Here is a 24,147-nt window from a genome sequence, read left to right as displayed (position 1 = left end):
AAGCATAAGCAAGAGTTAGCAAATACTGTGGGTTTTTCTTGTTTTTTCTAACGTGGCTAACCACAAGCAGGGGCCTCCCTCTCTGCAGGGATATGGTATGTATGGAGACAGCTGTCTTTAGGCAGGTATGCATGTAGCAATTGTATAGATCAGCACAATGTAACCTTGTAGGAGGAACTTAAATCTGAGAACAGGGGGCTCCAAGACCAGAGACACGCAGAACCAACCACAACCAATCACTATGACAGTGAATTCTTGGAAAAATAATGAATATGTTAATTAGTTCTCAGAAATTGCAGGAATATGTATGTATAGTGTGTATATATGTTGTTAAACTAACTCTGCCTGGCACGCACATTTGGAGGAGTGATTCCCTGTGTGTCCAGTGCTGCAAAAAAAGAATACCTGCTTGATAGTCATCTCGACTATTGAGTCCTGATTTCGGCTTTTCATGGCATCGCCTCACTCTGCTAAACAGAGCTCGCTCACTGCTGGCTCTGGACTGGCAGAAGAGCAGGGTACCCCCAACCACTAGTGGAGCTGCTTCCAAAATTACAGGTTCCTGCTATCCCAGATTAGTCATTCTGCATGCATGAGTGCAAGCTGAACAGCTGGCAGTGAAAATATGGACGTTGCCAAGATACAAACAGGCATTTCTGGAAAGGGCCTGGTGGATGTGGGAGACCAGAAGTACAGCTCTTCCATGATTCATGTCCCTACCAAAGAGGAAATTGTATTCCAAAATCCCTTGCGCTGGCTGCTTTCTGAGTGCTCAGCAGACACAGCAGCCAGCAATGTACATATAACGGGCATGTTAGGGCTATCATGGTTTGCATTTATTATATGTAATGGGCCAGAACAGCATGCTGGGAGAGAAATATCTATAAAATGTTAACCATCTGTATGAAAGGGGCTATTTCAGTAGAGCGCTACCTCCCAAGCAGAAAATTGCTTCTGCTTTGCTCTCCACAGTGTGTGTGGTGAAAAAAATCACTGGGATATAGAAGAACAGCTGAGACAGTCTCTGAAGTGTTTGACAGTTCTGTCTATGTCTTCTGATGCAGCCAAGTGGCAGTTCATGTTTACAGGGTTTCTCAGTGAAGCTGAGATAGTGGTACACACAATTTTTCCTGCGCCACACTGACAGGATGCTGGGCATTTGGTCAATGAAAAACTCTTCGCAGTCGTATTAGACCACAACACCTTGTCATGTGATGTATCTGAAATCTTTCCATCTGTCTATACAGTAAAACCTAAGTTGTTTTGAACACAAAAGTCATACTTCTATGTTGTTGTGATAAAATATTCTATAAAAGTGTCTTGAATGTTCAGTCTTCATCAAACACAAAGTGTCTCTTTGGTGCCTGTGCCCATGCATAGCTTTGAAAATAAGGAACTGAATCTGTTCTTTGGTTTTTGGGGTGTATTGGTTATTTTTCTTCTACAAAATACGTATCTTTACATCTATACAGTATATCCCTGGGCTGCGTGCACAGCTCATTTCATTAATGCATTAATATCTCTGAGGTCCTCAGGTGGAAGCTGGGGGCAAATTAGTTTAATTAGCTGGATTGCAAGTTGAACACCTACCCTCTTGAAACCTACCCTGTAGTCCTAATTCCAGTTGAAAGGTAAGGTTGCAATGTTTCTATGATATCATAAATCTCCTTAGGCTTCAAGACTTTACTTGGGTATATAGCACTGCAGGATCTTGTTGTCTAGCACTTAAAGCTGTTACATCTTTTATGTGAATCACCATATCAGTCCTTGGAAAATTAATTATAAAATATGTTTGATTTTAGTTTAGCAGTTCTTTCAAGGCAGTGCAGCCCCAACAATCACTACAAGGCCCTTTGGGAAGCAGGAGAAAAAAAAACCCAATAGTATTTTTGGAATCACTTTCTTTCGCCCAACTCAGTATCAGCTGGCACAGGCAGTAACGAAGGGGTTGCAGGACTGCTCTCAGCTATTATTGTGCTTGGCTTTCTCTCAGCATGACTCACTGCAGACAATATATAACACAACTTGCAAGGGGAATGAACAGTAAATACTTGGCCCTTTTTTTTTTAATCTCTTCAGGTTTTTTCTCTGATTTGTATTCCTTTATCCTCACCCATATGCTATATAAGCTTCTCAAATTTAATGTCCATAACACCACCCCCCACTGGTAGCAGCAAGCCTTTCCACTGCTGTAGGGTTTACTTTGCAGAGGTTTACAAGGAGAGACATTATTTAGAAACTGTATGTGTTAGCCTAGTGGCACAAGGTTGCTCCAACACCTTCCCTCTGGTTTTGCTTTTCTCGGGGGAGGGGTGGCTGCTATTCTAGTTAAGTGCATCTCTCCCTTTGCTGTAGCAGCCAGGCTAGTTTAGGAAGAAAACCTTGGGGCTAAACAGGCTAGGCGTGCAGCCAAGGGAGTCAGGAGACAGCTTTAAGGATTATACTACATAATTAAAAGCTCACTTTCAATATGCTTCCTCATACCCAGCACTCAAACATACAAACCTTTTTAGGTAACCTTTCTGAGAGAGTTGTAGGTTAAAGTTGCCACACAGATAGTGAGTCAGGAATATCAAACACATCAGGTACTCAGCTGAAAGCATGAATGTAGACTATGAAAAGGCAACAGTTTCCTAAATTTATTCAAGCCAGGGAGAACTGGAGGTAAAATGGAAATAGATTAATATGCATGTGTTTCCTTGGTTTGGTTTTGTGTAATGCCCTCTGGGTGCAGCTCATGTCATTCTGCAGCAACTTTCCAGATGTACAAGTGAGTATTATCTCCTGAAGAACTCTGCCATCAGAACTGGGCCAGAACAAGATTCTACCAGATAAAACCTGAAGACCCACAATCAAGCTGATATTGTGCTAGCTCAAAGGAAACCCATTTTATCTTCAATTACTCCTTATCAGCGGGAGCCAAGACTAGAATTTAGGTCCCCCATTATCCATATCCTAGCCTACTGGCTTCCCCATCAGCCTACACACTACAAGCACTTGCTCTCCAGCCATCCCCACCACCAGACCAAAATGATGTTAAAACCAACAGATTCCTAGACTCCTGCATTTGCTAAAACAGCACATTCTGACATTTCAGTCAAATATTTTAAGCAAGTCTGTGCAAGCTGCATTGATTTAACTTTCATTGTCTAAAAATAGGTCCTAGCAAGATGTCAGTATCAAAAAAGCTAGAAACAATGGAAAGGAGAAGAAAATACTGAAGGCACATATTGATTACATTCAGCGTGAGTGGACACTTGCCTACCTGATGTTGTAATGCACAAATAAATAAACAGGTTAAGAATCCAAGCAGCACAGACTCACTGATTGACATAAATAAGTGTAAAACAGGTGTAAATCACACTCCCATACCAAAGTTGTGAAAAATGCATATCATATGTTTTGCTTGATTTTCACCCAGAATTATCAAGTTTTTATTTCAAGAGAAGTTGGAATAAGCCGAAGTTTATTCTTCATACAATCATATATTTAAATCAGACTTGGGGTTTGGGTTTTTTTTGCCAGAAAATTGGCCCTTTTATTTCAATTAAATCCCAGTGTACTGTAAATCCCAAAGTACTGTAAATAGGTCCCTTGTCACACATATAACAAAATGGAAGGAGACACCAATAATTAACTTACTAACTAGTACAGACAGAAATGCACTATGTGAAGAACGCTCTGTAGTCAGCACTGCCATGGAGTTTTGATTAAGCTAATGTGTTTGACTCAGTCAGTGCCTAATCTTTTCAACTAATTACTGTCTTGTGCCTTTTTGCTTCTAAATAATTTTAATTCCTTAAGAATCTGTTGTTTACAACCATTTTCTTGTTTGTTTTCTGGAGAACAAAGTAAAAGAAAGGCTTTACTCCCTGGGTTAGGTCTAGATCACATATATGAAAGAGAAGAGAGATTCTGCTACACTTTATTCAGTATGATGTTACAAGAAAACAACAGTTACAGCTGACGAACCATTACATCTTTCATAATACAGACAAATTACAAAGTGTAACAAATAATGTGACATTTATTTTACTGTACTGCTTACTATGCTGTTCTTCTGAAGTGTGTGTATTTATATATTTAATTACATCATCATTGTTTTCATGTACCAGCCCTCCCCTTTTTATTTGTTAAAAAAAGAACATCTTAGTGCACCATACAAAAATCCGTGTGGAAGCTGGCAAGCAGGGATTTTGTATGCAGCACCACTGAAATGCATTTTGGGGGACGGGAATTATTAGTGCATCCTTTGCGTTTAGGTTTTTTGCTTATGTGAAAAATGCAAGGCAGTAACATACGGTCACTCCACCTGAATGCTGGTAGGGGTGAGTATTGTTATGCTCAGTAATGCAATGTAATTCTGTTTATACGGAGTGTCTGCATTTTGCTCCCCAGTCTGTGCAGCCTAAACATTTTATATAACAAAGATTACTAACCAAATAATACTTCTAGATGAATATTTTGTATATAAGCATACCAGAGCATTGACTACACATTTGGTTGCGTGTGCTGACACAGAGCACACAGGGGTGTATGTCACCCACCAGCCCACATAGAATTTATTATCCTACCTTCTCTCCCCAGGAGTGGGAAGTGCAGAACCCCTGCGTACCAAAGAGAAAGAGAAACCCCCAGTGCCTCTGTCTACTGTAGATGGAATTTTCAGCGTTGCATGTACTGATGACTTACCCTAAACCATGGTTCTGTTTAAAAACAATAGTGAGAATAAAAAGGACCCAACTGATGCGAGACACCATACAGTGAGGTAATGTCAGCACTGCCAGTGCTGGCGTGGTACCTGCTGGGTGTGGATTAGAGTTGATCTGAACCCAGCAGGAGAGAGGACTAAGCCATCTCCAGCTGGCTGACTTGTGAAGTCAGGTTCTGTGAACTTTAACTTGTAAGGAATCTCTGTATCGTGCAGACCATCTCTATCACCACCTTCCCTTCCCCGTTCACTTAATACTAGATCTCATAGAGAGTTAGAACATGCTCTCCCATTTTTATCTGCCTACTACACCTGCTGCCCTGTGGCTGCTCTCCCCTCTTGCAGCAAAGCCACATCCTCTCAGGATCATCAGGAAGGATTTACTGGGGCTGAGGCAAGCAGTAGGAAAATGAAGGTTATGCTGCTGCCGGCTATTGACTCCAAGTGAGTCCCACAGTTTCTCAAGGACTGTGCCCCAGAGACTACTGGGCACGTAAGCCCATTTTTTACTACTGATGGTATGAAACACTACTTTCCCCGCACCTGCAGCCATCCTGGAAGGCCAGGCTACTTCTTCTTCTCCTCCCTTTGAAGATTCTGCAGGGAACCAATTTGGGAAGGATAAGAGAAAAAGAGGGCAACACTACTGATCTTCATTGAAGCTGGCTCAAGAGAACCGATGGATTTTAAACAGGCCATTCCGCAACTCTGAGAGGAGCTGTGGGGAAAATCCCACTTCTGCAAGATGCTGGAGAGGTGGGCTAGCTGCCAGGGCATCCTAACTTATGGGTGTCAATCAGCCCATGCAGGCAAGGGCTCTGTTGGAAGAAGGAAGAGGGAAATAAGGCTGTACTGTTAGTTCCCTGGACAAAGGTGCTTCTACTTTCTCAAAAAACTTACCATTTCCCAGCAGATTTGATGTTCCAGAAGAGTAATTTGCAGTGCTCAGGCGAATGGCACCAGCTTGCTGAGCCTGGGTCCCTTTGGTGCAGGGAGAACATCCCCAGGACCCAGAGTCTCTGCGGAAGAGCAGCAAAGCCAAGTCAACCCCACGCAATCAGGGCGCCCAGGAAATAGGGGCAATAAGTAAGAGTTCCTCGTCACTCCTTAATTGATCAGTAGCTGTGATAACCTCACTACTGCTGAAAATCAAGTTACTATTTAGGAACCTAGATATTTATGCACTTTTCCTTCAGGCAATTGAGTTTGAAGATTTTTGGACCAACTTTATTTCAGTGGTTACTTAAAAGCAGGAATGGGGCAGAGAGGATAATCTCATGTGCATGTGTGTGTACACACACACACAGAGACACACACACACATACCTTAAGCAAACACTGAACATGAGTCACTATGGATAGCAATGTGCTAGCCTTGTGGGAGCAGTTGGGGAATCACTCTCTATATTAAACCTTCAGATGTTTAGCTGAGCAGCATAATTGCTTGCCTCCCAATTTAAGCTGCCAAGTAGATGCGTCTATGAAACTACCCTTGTACTCCTAATTGAAATCTTTGATATATTTTCAAAAAGTCTTCAGATTTTTGCAGCAATTTTTTTTTTTCTAAAAATAGCTAATTTTAATCATCAAACTGCACAGAATTTAAGTAGCAAAGATAATGTACAAAAGACTATTTTCTCTTATAAAAAAAAGAAACATGAAACCCAAACAAAAGATGTCTAAGGGAGTTTCAGTGTGTAATAAATTCAAAAGTTCAGTGGTCACTTTTTCCCCCTCATAAACACAGGGGGAAAACTGTAGAAAGTTCTAAATCGGAGCGTGACTGAAAGTGGCTTGCAGATGGCTTTTACTAGGTCCCGAAACAGAGATGTCATTGGGGAAAACTGTCTTTTAATGGCTGTGCAAATATTGAGAATATTTCCATGGATCAGCTTTTTGAACGGGTAGATTTGTATCCTAGTTCATTAAGAGGCCTTTTGTAGCTACTTGCACATTCATGGATTTGCCTTTTTGGGTGCTTTTTTTTCTTATTAAACACTGCTGGAGTTTAATAAGATGACAGTAGCACAAATCCTTTCCCCCTCCTTTTAAACACTGGAAGTGTTACCACACTTCTTAAAAATGTAATTCAATGCATCCAGCAAGCAAAGGATGTCAAATTTATGTGTAGAATAGTACTGCCTAGCAAGCATTTCTGCCCAAGCAGCGGTTTTTTGCACCATACCCTGCCCTCTCTGAATGCAAAGCATTGTATGTGGTCAGGGCAGCTTTATCACACCCCTGAAGACAATGTTCTCCCCAACCAAAATGTAGTAGGGACTTCCTTTTCTAATATCACATAACATTGTCTCTTGCAAAATCTGCATTTGAATGATTAATTGAGAAAAGCTATCTAAAGACACAGTATCTGGTAGTGCCTTCCAATCAGCTCAGAATACCTACAGAAAATAACTTGAAAGGTGCTTTGGTGTGGAATAGCAAACAGTTTGGGATAAGGAAAATGTTCCACTTTGCTTTGTATGTGGCAAAGTAACAAAGCTAGATTTAATGGTTTGTTCAACAAAAGTTTTTCTGTACCTTAGTATCTGCCTTGAATTAAACGGAACCGTTTCATCATCTCTGTTTTCAAGAAAACATTCCAAAAGGTAAATATTGTGAGGAAAAACATAGAGATGTTTGCCAAGACCCATAAAAGAAATATTCTTGAAGGGAACAAAACCATAAAGAATTCATTGTATATCTGTCAGCTGCGTACATCTCATCGTTTTTGCTTTGTCTTTCTCACAGGCCTATTTTGAAAACTGGCATGCTACATAGCCGAAGCGGAGTAACATAATTCAGAGTACTGAATTGCAAGCATGCAATTATTGCCATGTTTTTATGGTCTGAGGACATAATGAAAAAAGAAATAACCCAACAACACCTCAGGAATAGTGGCAAGGTGCTGTTAATTGTCAGCTGATCAGACAAGTTGGGCTTGCTCTGGCAGAAATAGTCTTCCCATTGGTTGCAAAATATGCGCAACACTCAAAGAAAACACAGTCCTTTATTCCACTGTTGTTTTTTTCCTTTTTGCACAGTCATTACTTTAGAGGTGTAAACACCAAATGCGTTGTCTTAATGTATTTAAGACATTGCTGGTGAAAGCATAAAAATCCTTACAAAGATGCAGCGCTGCAGTGGAAAATCAAGCAAAATCAAACACAAAAGACTGAAAGAGTACATGCTATGTATCAGTAAGTAAAAGCTTAATCTTCACATAGTTCTCTGAAATCACAAGGTATCCAAATGCGTGCAAGGTTTTAAATAAATTGCAGGGGAAAAAACAGGGTCTTGCCAGCTTCGATCTTCTTTTGAATGAAATCCACCATAGAGAAAGAAAGGAAACAGGCCATGGTTCCTTCCTGGTGTCGGCCTCCGCATTAAGTTTTTGTTTCCCTCCTCCAAACTGGTAAATTTAATCCTATAAGGGAAAAATATAAATTAGAATAAGCCTCACAAATTGCACTTTTTAATGATTTTTACTTGGTAAAACATAGGTTAGTCAGTTATGAAGACGCCAGCTCAGAGCAAAGGACGGTATTTCAAAACACTTTTAGAGCTGTTATCTCCAGAAAATGAACTTAAAAATGAACCAGTGTTTTCAGGGTGGTTGCCTAAGTGACATATATTAATCCATATTCACGTATCTCTGTCCCGAGTGCTAATCTTCAGAGGTGCTATCAGCACTCAGATTCTCCATGAAAATTACAGGCAGCCATAAATAGAAAGTTAGCTCTTCTAAAGGTGGTCATACTCCATGAATGCAAAGGAAGGTTGCCAAGTGCTGGCACAGCTTCAAGAGTTTACAAGCTCTTTGTGACCCCTTCCTCACGGAGTCCCTAGTGATCACCTTCACAGCAATGCTTGCAACTAGTTTATGAAACGGTCTCCTCAGGTTTGCTTCCCAAGAGGTATCTGAGGCGCCTTGGGGCACAGCATGAACGTTTCTGCAAACACAACCAGGTTATGGAGCTCCTTGGTGTGCTGCATTGAAACATACTCACCTTTATGTCAGTGTTTTTCTATTAACAGGCAGATAACTAAAACATCTCCTTTCATATGCCAAAAATAAATACTGTATCAATAGATTTGCTTATGTTGTCTTTCACTCTGCTGATTCCTGTTTGTATAGGCTCAAAGCAGTGATTAAACTTGCAAGAAGGTACCTTGATGTTTTTGAGATTTCCACAAAACAGGAGGCAGGCTGAGAACGTGGGAAGCCTTACTCTCAAAGAAAGGATGCAACACTGCAAGAAGAGCCAGGTGAAGGCTAAATGGAGGGTAGATGGACTGGAGCCATTGGAAGGATTTTATAATTAACATATTTAACTCTTAATAAATGCCAATTAATAAAGTGAGACTTTCTGAGAAATTCTGTCTTTTCTAAAGTTCAAAATATATTTGTTTTATGAGGTTTTTTTATGACGAAGTATTGTAACTAGAGACCTGCTATACTTTTAAAATGTAGTTGCAGGAAGACAGTCATATATGGAGGAATTTTACCACTTAAGAACGCTGAAATATTCATTGAGCATGGAACTGGTTTGCATTAGCATGTCCTAAAACTATTTAAATCAAACTGGATGCAGGTGCCAGTGCATCTAGTCTAGCTCTCATTTCCAAGCAGGAGAAAAACAAGGCATCAGTTTTGAACTGTAGTTTCAAGCACACAATTTTAATTGCAGCTTTCGTCAAAACAGCCTAATCTCTACACAACATCTAACTTTCATAATTTCCAGGGTTTCTGTCATGGTTCTTGAGAGCTCAGGTATTCTGCCCTTTAAGTGCCAGAATACCTGAAGTGGATTAGCAAATGCTTGTTCTTAATGATCACAGAATCACAGAATCTTAGTGGTTGGAAGGGACCTCTGAGATCATCGAGTCCAACCACATATCATCGAGTCCAACCACATGAGGCATGGCAGTATTTTGGGCCCTCTTGGACCTTGGTCTGCACCTCTTGAGTCCTGCTTCGGGTGTTTCCTAAATGTCTCTGGAGTTTGTGGGGAATGTCTACTCCACATTAAAGTCCCACTTTCTCCAGGATCTAGGAGCTTGGATGAAGCACCAATAAATCTTGTTTCAAGGAATACATTAGAGCTGATCCATTTAGTTTACGCTTCATAAGCTATAAAAAGAAAAGCAGTGTTTGGAACACGCAGAGATTCACAACTGCTCAGTGGTGAAACGCTGTTGACAATATTCCCAAAATTCTGCATTTCCCATCCATCAAAAGCACTTTTTAGGAATGATCTTTTTGGAGCCCCTCCTTACAAAGAAGCAACTAAATTCCCAAAGCTCCTTTCAATTCGGAGCTTGCATTTTTCCCCACTGCCACCCACACTGCAGCTGTGGAAGGTCAGCTTGAGGTCTGGAAGCCACATCTGCCCAGATCCAGAACAGCTCGCCTGAATTCAGGCTAAGCCCAAATTTCTGAAGTTCCAGAGATCGGCATAAGCAACAGAGACATCTAGGACAGGTAACAAAATGATACAGATAGAAAAGCCTCTAGATGGAGGCTTTTTCAGGAGTTACTAAATTGCTCAAATTTGAAAAAAACTGCTATTACATTAATTACACAGAACTTTCTCTTTCTATCAGTGGACCTCAGGAAAATTTCTAAAGGAGGTGACTGTCACACTTTTCCCAAGGTTGTGCTACAACTTCCTAGTGACAATACTGTTCTCTGGCTTTGAGTTTGGCTCCATAGGCAAAGCTGATGACATGCTCTCCAGGGCAGGGCTTGAGCCTTTGAAATGGGGAATACCTTCATCAGAAGCTTAGCACTTCCAGGATCAAGCCCTAGAACATTAAAAGCTTCCTTAGAAATGAACAAACTGACAGCTGGTACCATTTATCACAGGGGAAAAAAACCCTTTACGTACTGGCAACCAGTGCCAGCACCAATGCAGACCGAGGCAGAGCACAGAGGACTAAGAAAGGGTAGGAAACTTTACATAAACATGCATGGAGATTGCAAATATTTTTGCTGAATCCCATTTGTCTTCCTGCTCTGGCTCAGTGTGAGACAGTGGACAGTTTGATGACCACAACTCCACCAGCTCCAGCTTTGCTGGGTCCTGCTATGCCAGTGCTGCAACTGGGGTAACTGGTTTCCTGGTGGAATGGTATGGTGGGCAATGTGACCTCCCACCTTCTGCATAGGCACAAGATTTAGACTAGATCAAACAGGAAGCTCCCTGGAAAAGAAGGTGATTTGATGCCACATTTCCCCAATGGTTCTGGCTGGGGAAAGTGAGAAGACATAGAGCAACTGGAACCAGGGAATGGCTGGTGGTCACAGTCTCTCTGAAACTGTGCTGAAATGCATGGCTGCCCAGTTTGGGAAGGCAGCATACGTGATGGCCCCTGCTGCTCACACCAGCAGCCGAATGCCAGGTTGTTCTGAGGCTGAACCCTCAGTTTTGTCTGCCAAGGTAATTCCACTGTGTATAAAATCCTTGTCTGAGCTCCGACACAGTGAACAGGCCTGCTGGGTAGAAATATACACACTGGAAAAACATAATGCTTGCATTTGCCTCTCTAATTCACTGAATGTTTATTGTTTATTCGAAGTGGAGTCAAGAGATGAAATCCCTTCCCTCAGCCTGGGAGTGCCTCCATGGTTAGAGTCTTCTAGGCAAGGCAGAGGAAGAAACCCAACAAAGATATGCCACTGCAGAGGAGCCCTGTAACCCCTGTGCTGTGGGACAGGAGACCTCCTTCTCTTTGCTTTGGATTTGTTTAAGATGAGTCTCATTGCATCACATCAAATAGACACCTAACCTAAAATGGAGGAAGAGGAGGGTGTCTCTTTGTCAACAGCAGAAAATCCACTATTGTGGATTTTATTAAACCAATTTTTATTAAATTGTTTTATTTTAAATAAATTAAATTTACTAAATATTTTTTATTAAACCAATGTGAAATTTTAGATTGGTGTGAACCACTCTTTTTATTAAAAAAAACCATTGTTTCTTCAGTGGGGCACTAGAACCAAAACATGAGTTGTTCACTCAACCAAGACTCAAGGCAGGGCCCTCTGCACAGTGCTGCTGTTCAGTTCCCACATGGCTCAGTACTCCCATTTTGCATTTTTTAAGATGTATTTTAGAAATATCCTTGCTTAGAATTTAATACATTTTCCTGATCATACAAAGCAAAGTTTTGCCTGGTGACTTGGCAGATTGTGTTTATAGCCTCTGGTCACAACTTTGCTTATAAAAGAGTAAATTGTTAAATGGAATATTTACAACTTGTGATTTCCCATAAGGAAAACTAAAAAACAAAAAAACCCAACAACAAAACCTGAAATGTAACAGACTGCCTTAAAAACGAAGTTGTATTTTTTCACCATAGGTCCAGGTTTTCATGACACCTCTACTAAAACTAATAGAAGATTACAAGCAAGTTAATGGTGTGCTTGAATTATCAAATTACCTAAATCAAGTAACTCAGTTGTATGTTTTTTATCTAGAGGAATAATCTGCTCCATAAATCCTGTTTGTCCCAGATCCTGAATGGGATAAAATAAGGTATTAACCCACCTTATAACTGGCAGAGACCAACTTCAGAATGCAGTAACTGTTGATCTAACAGTGGTTCTAAGAAGGGATCCTAAAGCTTGTAATTTAAACATTAATCATGCTCTCAAGACATGAGGCAGAGGACAGTGATTAAATCCCAAGTATTTTTCTTTGTTTTAATTACTAAAAGAATGTCCTTTCCTTTAAAAATGCAAATCACCAATTAAATACATGCTTCTTTTGGCAGCATAAGCTTCCTTCTCCAGGTGCTCCTAATTTTTGTGTAAATTACCACATAGGGTGGAGCTGTGCTCCTGCAGAGTCCTTAGCATGTAAACCACACTCAGAATGCAAGTCTATTTGTGTTGCAGCTGATTTAGCATTATTATAAGAGTATTCATTCTACAAGGCCAGATTTAAAATAAAAATGTGAGCTGGGGGTACTGTATTCTCTATGAGCTGAAATGTGGGGGTATTTAAGACCATCAACAATATATTCTTTCTTCCTCTCCTACATGCACACACCACAGACGCTGTTCATTCTCTTTAAAACAAGTATACTATTAACAGGTGACTTTTCCCCTCTCCTTTTATTCTAGTCTTTGTTAGAGAAGTCATTTTAAAAAGCCAACCAAACATTATCAATACTATTTGCACTCAGATAATATCTACATGCAACTCGTTGCTATAAATATTAATTAATTGAATTGCCAATACCCATAATGCAACTTTATTTTGACCTACATGCCCTATGAACTAGATATTTTTTGGACTTAATTTTCTTAAAACCAACTGTCAGCATCATGTGATAGAAGAGATGAAAAATGAAAATGAGCGTTCCTGCTGTGCAGGTGACTGACCTGTGGGAGACAGCTCTGCCTGCTAGGATTTTTACACGTACCATCAGACACAGACCAATTGATTAGATCATCTTATACCCGCCACCAACTAGGCTCAAGAGACTAATTAGAGAGAGTACTGCCGGCACAGGCACCCCATTGACACCTAATTTGCTCAGCCAAAGCCTTTGGGGAGAATATATTATCTCTGCAGCTGCACTTCATGCATTTCTGATTTGAGGCATAAGCAATAAGTACTTCTTCACTCTTTTAAGCAAACTGACTATATAAGCCCTTAAGTGCTAAATACAAGCAGGCAAATTAAATCTCTCCAGCCTCCCATAAATTCTTTCTCCCCTTCAAAAATATATATACACATATATACATACATACACATCTCATTTTACATCTGTGTCTGTAATATCTGTGCACAAATGCAAGCATGCAAATAATGTGCACGTATGAGTCTGAATGTGTGTGGACAGCATGGATACAATGAAGACTTTTCTATAAACATATGCTTTACAATATGCAGCTGTCAGACTGTAAAGAGCACTCTCTTTTGTAGGGAAGTTTTGTTCTGTGAGATTTAAAAGGAATGTGATTGTTCTAATATATGAAAAATAAATGATCTGCAGTATTATTAGCTCAGGCTCTGAATTACCCCATGGACAAGGCTCAGTACGCTGCTGCCTATAAAGTTGCTCTGTGTATCTTCAGAGGTGTTAGTTCAAAGATTATTTCAGTATCAGCCTAGCTTTGTTGAAAGGTTTTCTTCAATGGACTATACCTTGTTTGTGGCTTCCCGAGGAATACTGTTCACTAAGGCTAAATATAAGATTACTAAAATTGCTTTCCGCTGGGCTTTGGTTTTATCTAGTTATCCATGCCCCAAAATACACAGGAGAGGCAAGACTTAAGGCTGTCATTAAAAATTTATTTGAAAAAAAAAATTACACTAGAAAAACTATGATTTTTTTTACAAACTGAGAAGGGTTTGAAGAGAATATTTTCTGCTATAGGCTGGTATGTGATTCCTGAACTCAAATTTATCTCATAACACACAGGAAAATGGTGGATTTGCATTACTTCTAAAATAGCACTGAAACAAAATGTCTTCTTCCCTGTGATGTGTCTATAAAGCAGCTTTCAGGAGTTGAATGAAGCCAAATTATTGCAATTTAATTTCAGCTTGTGCCAAAGCCTGTGTTGACATGGTCAGTTTATAGTGTCAGCTCAGGATCCTGCCCTGCTGTAACTAAAGAACATCCTCGCCTTCCCTCCCTTACACAGGCCATATCTTTTCCAATTCCCTTCACGTTTCTTTAGCGATCTTTAATCTCATTTAATGTTTAAATGACACCTCTGGATTATCTTTGCCACTGTTGTCTGTCAGTCTTTCACAGATACAGTGCTGTATGGGATACTTATAACTACTGTCAGTCATTAGAAGTAAGCCACATTTGACAAATAAGTAACCAAGCATTTACTGATTAATTTTTCCTGCTCTTTTCTGCTGTGTCTTAGTTACTCCATTGGTATCCTTATCCACACTGATCTCCCAGACTCTGTCTTCAGCAATGAATATTGCTGTATGTTCTTCTCCACAGTTCTAACGTATGAACCATAATACAGATTATATACAGACAAGTTCCTGGTTTCAGAATTCCTTTTCCCACAAAGAATTTTTCACAGATGGACTTTGCCTCTGTGCAGAGTACCACAATTCCAAATAAAGGGATTTGTGTATGGGAGGTGACTGCAATTTCAGGGTGGGTGCAAGGGGATGACCCTGAAAGAAGTGAGTGCTAGACAAGGTCTGTAAACTAGTCAGAAAATAAAAAAGCTAGAATAATAACACAATTATAAAATAAATGATTTATGAGTATAAGGAGTATATGTACATTAAACAAGTGACATAACCTTATTAAAGGTGAGAGCTCTGTAGCACAGTGGATATGAGGCTGGAAAGTAGAAACCAAGAGTTTGGGTGAATGTGACCATAGGAAAGTCACTTTATTCCCTGTAGCCTCTGTTTTGTTATAGGGGCTGTTTTATATATCACAGCCTCTGGTTTTAGAGTGTGTCCCCAGATGAGTGCCCAATTTTAGCTGGAGCCACCAGTTCAAATTACATAAATATGGTTAAATTTAACAAAAATGCCAATATCAGAACAACTGCAAACTCTGGAAGTTGTTGAAAGCCTTACTTGGAGTGTGAGTTTTCCAAATTGTACCTTTATGTACAATAAGAGTCCAAAATGAAAGTCCTACATCATCTAGGACTTTGCCAACATGTATCCAACAGTCCAGTGTGGAAGGCTGATTCTGAAGGGCAAAGACTTACCCTTATATTCTACACCAGTTGCTAAGAAGCATGTATGCATATCAATAATTGTAAACGAACCATACTTTGCACATGGGTGTCTTCAAAATATTGTAATGAATTCCTTCATAGTATGTCTTGCTAGGAATAAAAGGAATGTAAGTCCTGATCCTCACTGTAATATATTTTGTTTACAGTATTCACTTCCAATGATATTTGATAAAGATTGGTTTCACAGTTGATTTGTATGTATACCTTTAACTTTTTTGTGGTGGTGGTAACTTCCAAATTAGATTTCTCTGAGTCTTTCAGAAAGAATACTTTCCTACCCTAGCTGCCCACAGCTGAAGTTTTTTCTTTGAGTTGAGAAAAAACTCCATAAAGCCTTTTGCAATTACTATTTGAATAAGGCTTCACATGAAAAATGGCCAGGACTGAATCTCCTACATGTCTTCTAGTTTTTGAGAATAAAGCACAGTCCTCTGTGAGCGAGCTCTGGGAAAACTAATACTTCAGATGAAGATACTACAAAAATAGCAGTGTTATTGAGCTCAGTATACTTTGCAAGCAAAGCCATAGAAACCTTATTAGAAACAAAAAAACAAGCTGAGGGTTTTGGTACACATCAAGACCAGAAAAATATTAGTGCTACTTGTTTGCAAGAACCAACTTCTCAAACCTGACAAACAGCCAAATCCTTACACATTCTTACACCCTCCTGATTGTTTTTACTTTTCCAAAGGCTTCAGGATGTTATTTATATTTTTAATAGCTTAAAAGATTTGTCTCCTCTGAAACTGAACCCCTATAAAGGCATATATTTTCACTCGTGACTATATCTGTAGCAAAACTGAAAGATGTAACTCAAAGATTTTCTAGATTCCAATATGCAAGCAACACAAACAAGCCCCCGTCTTTCTTCCCCATGATTAATGTGATGTGTCTAAACTGCAATGTGTCTAAATTGTGGTAACTTGTAAAAAAGCCTGCCAAAGAGGAACTGACTGAACGTGAACTGGAGAAATGCTGTCTCCCCGGATCTATAGTAAGAGAACCTAAACATACAGTGTTTGACACAATGGGATCCTTATCTCAGCTGTAGCACCAGCTTTCTACACTGAAACAAATAAGTAAATGCTACGCCAGAACAAAATTTGTAGATAGCTTAATTAAAACATCTGAAACTAAAAAAAAAACAAACAACCACCTATCAGTTATGGTTGCATATAACAGAACACAGAAAGGGAAATGCCTGATGGAAGATGACATACAGCCACTAACAGGTGTTAGCTCTGGCTAGCAGGTTTGTCACTGGTTTGAATCACTCTCTGAAGAAAGGGAGCACCAAGAAGGGCTGCTGAGAGATTTCAATATTGCACTCTCCTGCTAAACGAAGAAATGAAAGGGGCTGGAGATTCAACCACAACCAACCGGGTGCAAGTGAGACAAGCTTCCATCGTGTCCCATCCTTGTAGCACAGCCAGTTTGAGAAATTCCCACTGCCCACAAACCTCACTCCTTATTCGTGCCCTGCAACTTGTACCCGTCACTTGCCCTGATAAAACGTCTGTGGGACTGACTCCCTAACCACTGGATCACTGAAAGTATCAGAAGAGGGATTATTTTTAATGTAGATCTTCTCAGTGATCCAGTTATATATCAAATTTATAAATAGTTGCACCAGTACAACTATGGGATTGGAAACTGGTGAAGGAGGAGGAAAGAACTGCCTCCATAAAGCTAGGCAGAAATGTACCACACTGCTTTTGCCTGCAAAGACAAAAATTCGGGATTACATCCTTATTTTTCATCAACAGCAGTTCCCCGGTGCATTACTTGTAACGAAGCTTCATGTTCTAAAGTCTGAAGCCACTTCCCAACTCACAAACGACTAATTATTTTCAGGTATCCAGAAACAGTGAAATCTGCCTTAGCTGGCCACTCAGGGGAGCAGAAAGAAGTTGTCACATAATGACCTACTAATTAAAAAGGAAGAAAACCATACTCAAAAGATCTCAGAATACCCGTAAGATTGCCTAATAAGGATAATCTCCTGTACATGTTTCAAGGGAGCAGCAAACAAGAGATGGCTGAGAGCCCATGTCTCTGACTGGAAGTTCCTTGGATTTTTTTGGTTGGTTTTCATTTTTTAGCAGTAAAAATATGTTGGCCTGCCAACATATCAAGGAGATGTTTAACAGTTTGTGAAGCTTCAAGTCAGATTTAACCAGAGTTCAGAGACTTTAGAAGGGATGAGAAAAGCTTCAGATTCTTTATAGGTCTGTAGCTTTGAACGAAGAACACAACCCTGGAGTTCAGGGAGAGCTGATAAACCCTGTGCCAATCTAAATATCATGAATGAAACTTACTGACTGCCAGCCTTGGGACCGATGGTCGCTGTTGTTTAACAGTGCTATTTATCAACCCGAATCTAAGATTATTTCTCCTATCTGAAGCACAGCAGCTGACCAACTCAAAAGTCCAATGAGATAACATGCCTGACCATCTCCCTCCTCTCCCCCCCTTCTAACATAACAAGTAAATAACTCCAGGGAACTTATTTGGAAATTTATTCCTAGTTTTCCCTGTCATGGCTTTTATCCCCAACACAAAGTCTGCTGGAGACAATGACATATGATAGACTAAATGCCTGCCAGATGACTCATTAGCATTCATGTACTCCTGAAAATTACCTCATGCAAAGATTAAAGTATCCACAGGTACTTAAAAATAGGGCATTTTGTATACATTTGACTGTTAATATTAGCCAAGTTACTTCTTGAGAGATAAGTGCTCTTGGAATAAATATAATGCTTCTAGTGTAATCAGTGCAAAGTAGCCATGGCATAGTCTTGAGATGGGTGTGGACCGTTTTGCTAGTCAGCTGGCAGTTTACAGCAACAAAGAATCCACTCCAAGGGATCACAGCACTAGAAATTACCTTAGTTCCAACAGATAAATGCTAAACATTAAGAAAACAAAGAGTGAATATTTATCATTACCAAAATAATTGGAGTAGCCTGAAAATACCTGCAGCCAGTTTGGAATTAAATTATATTTGTTAGTTCTTGTTCAGGAAAGAGAGAGCTATTTATCAGATGGAGAAGAAGAAAAAGGGATGAGCTATTTATCAGATGGAGAAGAAGATGGAGAAGAAGAAAAAGGGATGGGTAAACTAAGAAAAAAAATATTAAATTTCTCACCTGTATTTTTAGTTTTGTTAGTGTTTTTCCCTGAGCTTTTTCCAAACTTTTCAAACCAGCAAGGAATTCTTAATTAATATGGAATGTGGAGTTACAAATGCCTTTGCTTTAGCTTAACAGAACAGACATCATTGCAGTCACCTTCTGGATAGCAAAGATCTTCTAGCCAAGCACCATCTGGTTATACATTCTACTTGCTGCTGTGGTTTTTCAGAGACTGAGTGTCATGCCAAAGTAGTAATGTCAATTAAAATACATTTTTTAGGACAACACTGCAACCCTTAAGAACACATAAAATTAGTCAGTATGCAGACCTCACGTGCTGAATCTTAAGGATTTTTCCCACAGTTATAGTTTATTAAATGAATGGCAAGTTTAAATAATAGATGTATTTAGATTTTGGAATATATTTCCAAATACCATTATGTTCAAAGCTCTTAGGCTGTGTGTCCACCCATACCATGAATGCCATACAATGGTACTGACAGAGATATCAGAAAGTCTTTGGAATTGACCTTTCCAAGCCTGAATTGTTTCCCAATACAAGAGTTCTGAAGGCTAAAATGGGGCAGAGGAGAAAAAAATCCCAGTTGAGGAAATGCATGGTGTCTATATGGAACATTGCTTGCCTCTGAGCTCATTCCCTATAGGCTCTGCTGGTACTTACTGATTCTGCTATGCAGTCCTTTCACCTATACAACTCCCACTTGGGATTCTTGCTAAAAATCTATGACATTAGGAATAGCTACTGGCAGCTTTAGGCCAGCTGTGTTTTTTCCTGACAGTTCCATTTTTACATACAAAACCATATGGAGCACTGAAACAGAAATATTTCCCCAGTGCGGTCTCTGTAGGAACGAAATGGAAAAAATGTTCCAGAATTGGCACCTCTACAGAACATCACTACAGCAATGAGGATATCCTATCTAGTATATAAAGAGATTGCAAAGCAGCTCAGTGATTTTATTTCTCAGAGTTCCCACTCTGGCTTGTAAGAACCTTTTCCATATGTATGACTGAGATGTCCAAATATAACGCATAGTTTGGGAATGATGTACTTCTCATAGACACAACTTTTAGAAACTGTGCAGCATCAACATTCTTTGAAAATCAGGCCTCCTTCAGATATTATAGAGGCTTCCCCCCCCCATCCCCCTGCCCCAATTGTTTTTTGTAAGATTTATATATTTTTAAAAAGCAGTCTCACACATTTGAGAGGCTTCATATGTGGCAGAAATAGTAGATGTCAAATCAGGTGCAACATATCAACCATTTTGTGTTATGCAAGAACAGGGATCATGGTAAGATGGAGTAGTAAAGGCTTTTCTTTCACAGTTGTAAGCATCAGTTTTCTTGTAACTGGAAGAAATACTTAATCGTTTTTTTGAAGCTCCATTATAAATGTAAGGTTTTGCACAGCCCATTTAAATAGTTTAAATAATGCAAGCTTAAGAATAGGAAAGCCTTTCACCAAAGGCTGTTAGTCCTTTTCAAAGATTTCATATTATTTGAAGTTTACTTTCACTGCATTCTTTTGCCTTGGCTACTTTCCAAGTGGGTATAAGGTAATTAAATAGGATTTTGACCCTTTAACCTTCCCTATAAATTGCATCTTTACCTAACTCTAGTTAAATAAATCAGATAAAAAAACAATCATGTAGCAGACTATGTATTTTTACAGCTGTGGAAACAACAAACATGTCTATTAAGCTTATTTGTAAGTACTTAGTAGTCAAAGCAACAGCTAAGACTCCTGGATGATTTTAATTAAAATAAATCTGGGTGGACATATAAATTCATTTACAATGGCTTTTCTCAAACTGAAACTTCTTTAGCATTACTGAATAGCATGCACTACAGTAAGACCTTATTTGTTCGTGGCGACTGAAGTTCAATACACCTGATCAGCTTGTATTCATTTTATGTCATGTGAAGTGTAGCTTAGTCTCCAGGAAATATATCAAAGACACAAGGCTGAAAACTGTTACAGGAAATGGGGGGAAAGAGAAGAACAGATGGGCAGAAAATAACAATACAGAATGATACCTGGCATTTCTGTAAAAGACATGCTCTGGCTTTAATTATCAAAAGAAGGTGAAATAGATGCACCAGGAGAACACCACGTTGCTCTCTACAAACATTGTGACTTTCTGTATACAGTTACCCCTTTTAACCTTAAATACAGGCTTTCAAAAAGAAACACTCCTATTATCTCAGATTATAAAACCTTCCAAAAAATGACAGCCACCTTTTAATTTAATCCAGAAACAAAAGAAAATTTAGGTATGAAGGATGGTAACAGTTACGTATGAAGAAATGAATAACTAGCTCACTTATAAAGAATGAACAAAGAATTAAGCTGCCACTTTGTGCCTAAGTGATATGTTTAGGTCTCCGCACAGGCAGTGACAAAGATGCTGCTACTGGAGCCTGAGCACTGATCACATCTCTTACCACCAGCAGGGACTTCATAAATTGAGTTCATCACAGAATGAAATCCTTCCAAAATGTTAGTCCTTTGGTTTGATATATTAATAATGATGCCATCTAACTGCTTTACTGGTGCATTATGTTCTGCTTTTACAGCCAGTTGCTGATGAAGACTCACATATTCAAGAGCATTCGACTTTGATTGGGACATATTTGCCCATTTTCTGACACTTCTCTCAACCCATGTGAATGAACAGCAGGAAGATGACGCTGTCATGTCATGCACAAGAAGCCCCGCACCGCAGCATGAGCAGAAAGCAGTGGACACAGCTGGGGAGGAAGACTTCCCATCTTCTGAGGCACCACTGAGCTCAGAAGTCATTACAAGCACTTGGGGTTTTTTAATGGCATCATGCATCATGTTTTGTCCACTTTTGTCAAAATACATTATATCAGGGTTCCTACCACACACAGGCTGTGATAACGAAGACCAGTAGGAATAAACTCTTCCATTTGTCACATTGCACAGAAGTGGATCATATACTCTCATCAGCGAGGTTTCTCTGCTCCCCTTCACTATCCCCAAAACAAAGGTTTCTAAAGTAACGTCTACCAGTAGACCGTGCCCAAAGTGGGAAAAAAACAAACAAAAAAAAAAAACAAACCTGATCAAAAAAGGCAGTGGAAATTCTGGAAATGACAATAAATAGTTTAAAGACATGTCAACAGCCTGTAACTCTCCCTCCTCAGAACATATTTATCCCTACAAGCTATGACTGCCAGTAATGGTACTGTAAACTCAGAGATACATACTTTGTGCTTTGAAAGGGCTTTGCATAGAGTTATTTTAATTATTTTCTTTATATAGTAAGTGGAGGATGAAAAAGAGATTTCTGAAATAAGAAATATTATTGTTAACTCACTAATTGCAGCTGAGGGGCTTAGGGGCAGTCTGGTTTCTGAAATACCTTTATTTTACAGAACTGACTAAGTTGGTGGTACCCGTCACATGGATTTCAATGCAAGGCACCAAAACCTCCTTTATGCAGAAGTACAATAGATAACATTGGATGCTGAAATCATATCCTGGAAAATTTTAGAACACTAATATTTGAAACAGAGAATTTTTATTAACTTAAAGAAGTTAATTTTTCATTTGTAAACATTGTAAACACCTATTTATGAGGTGATTAAGTTTAAAGTTGATGTATAACACACACAGTACATTATTTATACATATTCCTGCTGTTTTGAGAAACTACTGACCCTTAAAAGTCAAAGCAAAGGCTTGATTTCTCTCCTTTGGTTCCTGAGATTCCCTATTTTGCTTCTTGACATTCAATACGCTTATGGCTTGAGACCAACTGAATAGCTGGGGGCAAACCAGGCATCAACACATAGGTAAAGCCACCAAGAAGACATCAGGAAAAAGTGGAGATGACAGCGAAGGAGCCCAGTGCTGCAGAGCAGATGAGGACAGCAGTCTGCAGCTGAAGCCAGGCAACCATACAGCTACAAACTATGAGGTTTCACAGCAGAAGCTGCTATAATATGGAAATAGATTCTTACCCTCCAGGCCCATATGTCATCACATCAGGCTAAGCTGAAGCTGCCAGCTAAAACGGGCAATTTCACATTAACTTGGCAGGGTGATTGCCGACACAGAGCTTGTTTTCCACTGGTGCCACCCACTCTGCTAATCCAATTCTGCCTCCTGATTTGCTTTTAAATAATAATGAATGCGGCAGATGGGAGGGGAAAATGTTCCTGGCAGCTAAGCCAGCATGCAAGTGAGGCTCTTTGCTTTTCACATATCTTGTGCAAACTAGCTCTAAATGTAATGTCAAGTGGTTAAACGAGAAAGCCAGGATTTGCCATGTTCTCAGTCATTCAATCTTTGACCAGGACAGGCAGGAAAACAAAACAGACAGAAGAATAACATGCTGAAAGAGAAAGAACCAACTTTCGTAACATTAAACTTTGTTAAGGAGAGAGACAGACTCCTCTTCCCATCCTTGCAAATGCCATTTTCATTTTGGTTTTTGTTTGGGTTTTTTTTGGGGGGTGGGGTGTGGAGATAAGCACCAGAGCAATATTAAAAATACCTTTTGAGTCAAACACCCAGTGATCAGGACAGGCACTACCAAGCGTAATACCATGGCTGACTCCATTTTGACAAGGAGAAGGAAAACAGGCAGAAGCGTGAGGTTAGGGAATAGGGACACGACTGTCAAGAAAAGAGGCAGAAGAAGACATGGAGAGGCAGAGGGCAGATGGCAAACAGCATACAGCCAGGAGCCTACAGGTCTTTTCAGCAGTAGCAGGAGGACCTATTATTCTTGGGTCACACAACATTATCTCCTCTCCAACAAACAGCAGCTAAGCTTGTTTGCACAGTGCACTGTGTTTTCTCTTGTGTCAGCCTGACACAGGATAATCACCTCCTACTGCTACCTACTGGCCTCACACTGTGGGTTGAAAGGTATGAAACCCACTGACAACACATCTTGATGAAGGTGAAAGAAGGCATCAGTATGATTCCATACACTGAAACATTTTTCTTTCACTTCCTCAGTTTCTGAAAATTTGGGAAATTACATCTCTTGAAAGGATTTAAAAATGCTTGTGCAATATTGCATCTAATCCCTTCTACATCTGTAGTAGCCTTTAACACATGATCCTTTTCTTGCCCCATATGAGACCCTTGCCATGTTCACTGCTCAAACTACATGCTGCTTTTGTAAGACAAAGAGTTTTATTGAAAATAAGACCCTTGACTCCTTTCTTGTGGAAGCTGGAAGGTGTAAAGTAAGTTTAGCTGGAGAGGAGAAAAAGTACAAAAGTTTCAGTGGCCAAATGCCTAGAAAGTTGCTTTTGAATCCTGCTTCTGCCATAGCTCCTACATGATGCTAAAAAAGTTTTATCAGAGCTCCTACATGATGCTAGAGAAATTATACTAGCCTATTTTATTTAGTTTTTTTTCTAAAGACATTCACATGGCAACTCTTATTTTCTGTATAATCCAAGATGGTTCCTGGCTTGTGCTGCTGGTACGTTGAGCATTCACTGCTCCACCTGAGGTCAATGCAAAATGAAACCCAATCTGAATAT

General features: G+C 39.6%; 1 protein-coding gene across 4 annotated transcripts in view; it reads right to left on the bottom strand.

The window, feature by feature from the left end:
* Positions 1 to 3,908: 3,908 nt before the first annotated feature.
* The window catches only part of CDK14 (cyclin-dependent kinase 14), a 323,677-nt gene continuing 303,438 nt past the window's right edge, over positions 3,909 to 24,147 (bottom strand). For 3 of the 4 annotated variants that reach the window (XM_014939683.1, XM_014939682.1, XM_014939680.1), the window contains exon 14: positions 3,909 to 8,134. The gene's annotated coding sequence lies outside the window, so the exon portion shown is untranslated. The remainder of the gene's footprint in view (positions 8,135 to 24,147) is intronic. The other variant, XR_001411694.1, reaches the window with a different exon arrangement.

Source organism: Calidris pugnax, unplaced genomic scaffold, assembly GCF_001431845.1.
Source record: "Calidris pugnax isolate Ruff unplaced genomic scaffold, ASM143184v1 scaffold101, whole genome shotgun sequence".
In the NCBI taxonomy this organism is placed as follows: domain Eukaryota; kingdom Metazoa; phylum Chordata; class Aves; order Charadriiformes; family Scolopacidae; genus Calidris; species Calidris pugnax.
Note: the sequence above shows the minus strand (reverse complement) of the source record. Positions and strands in the feature narration are given on the sequence as shown.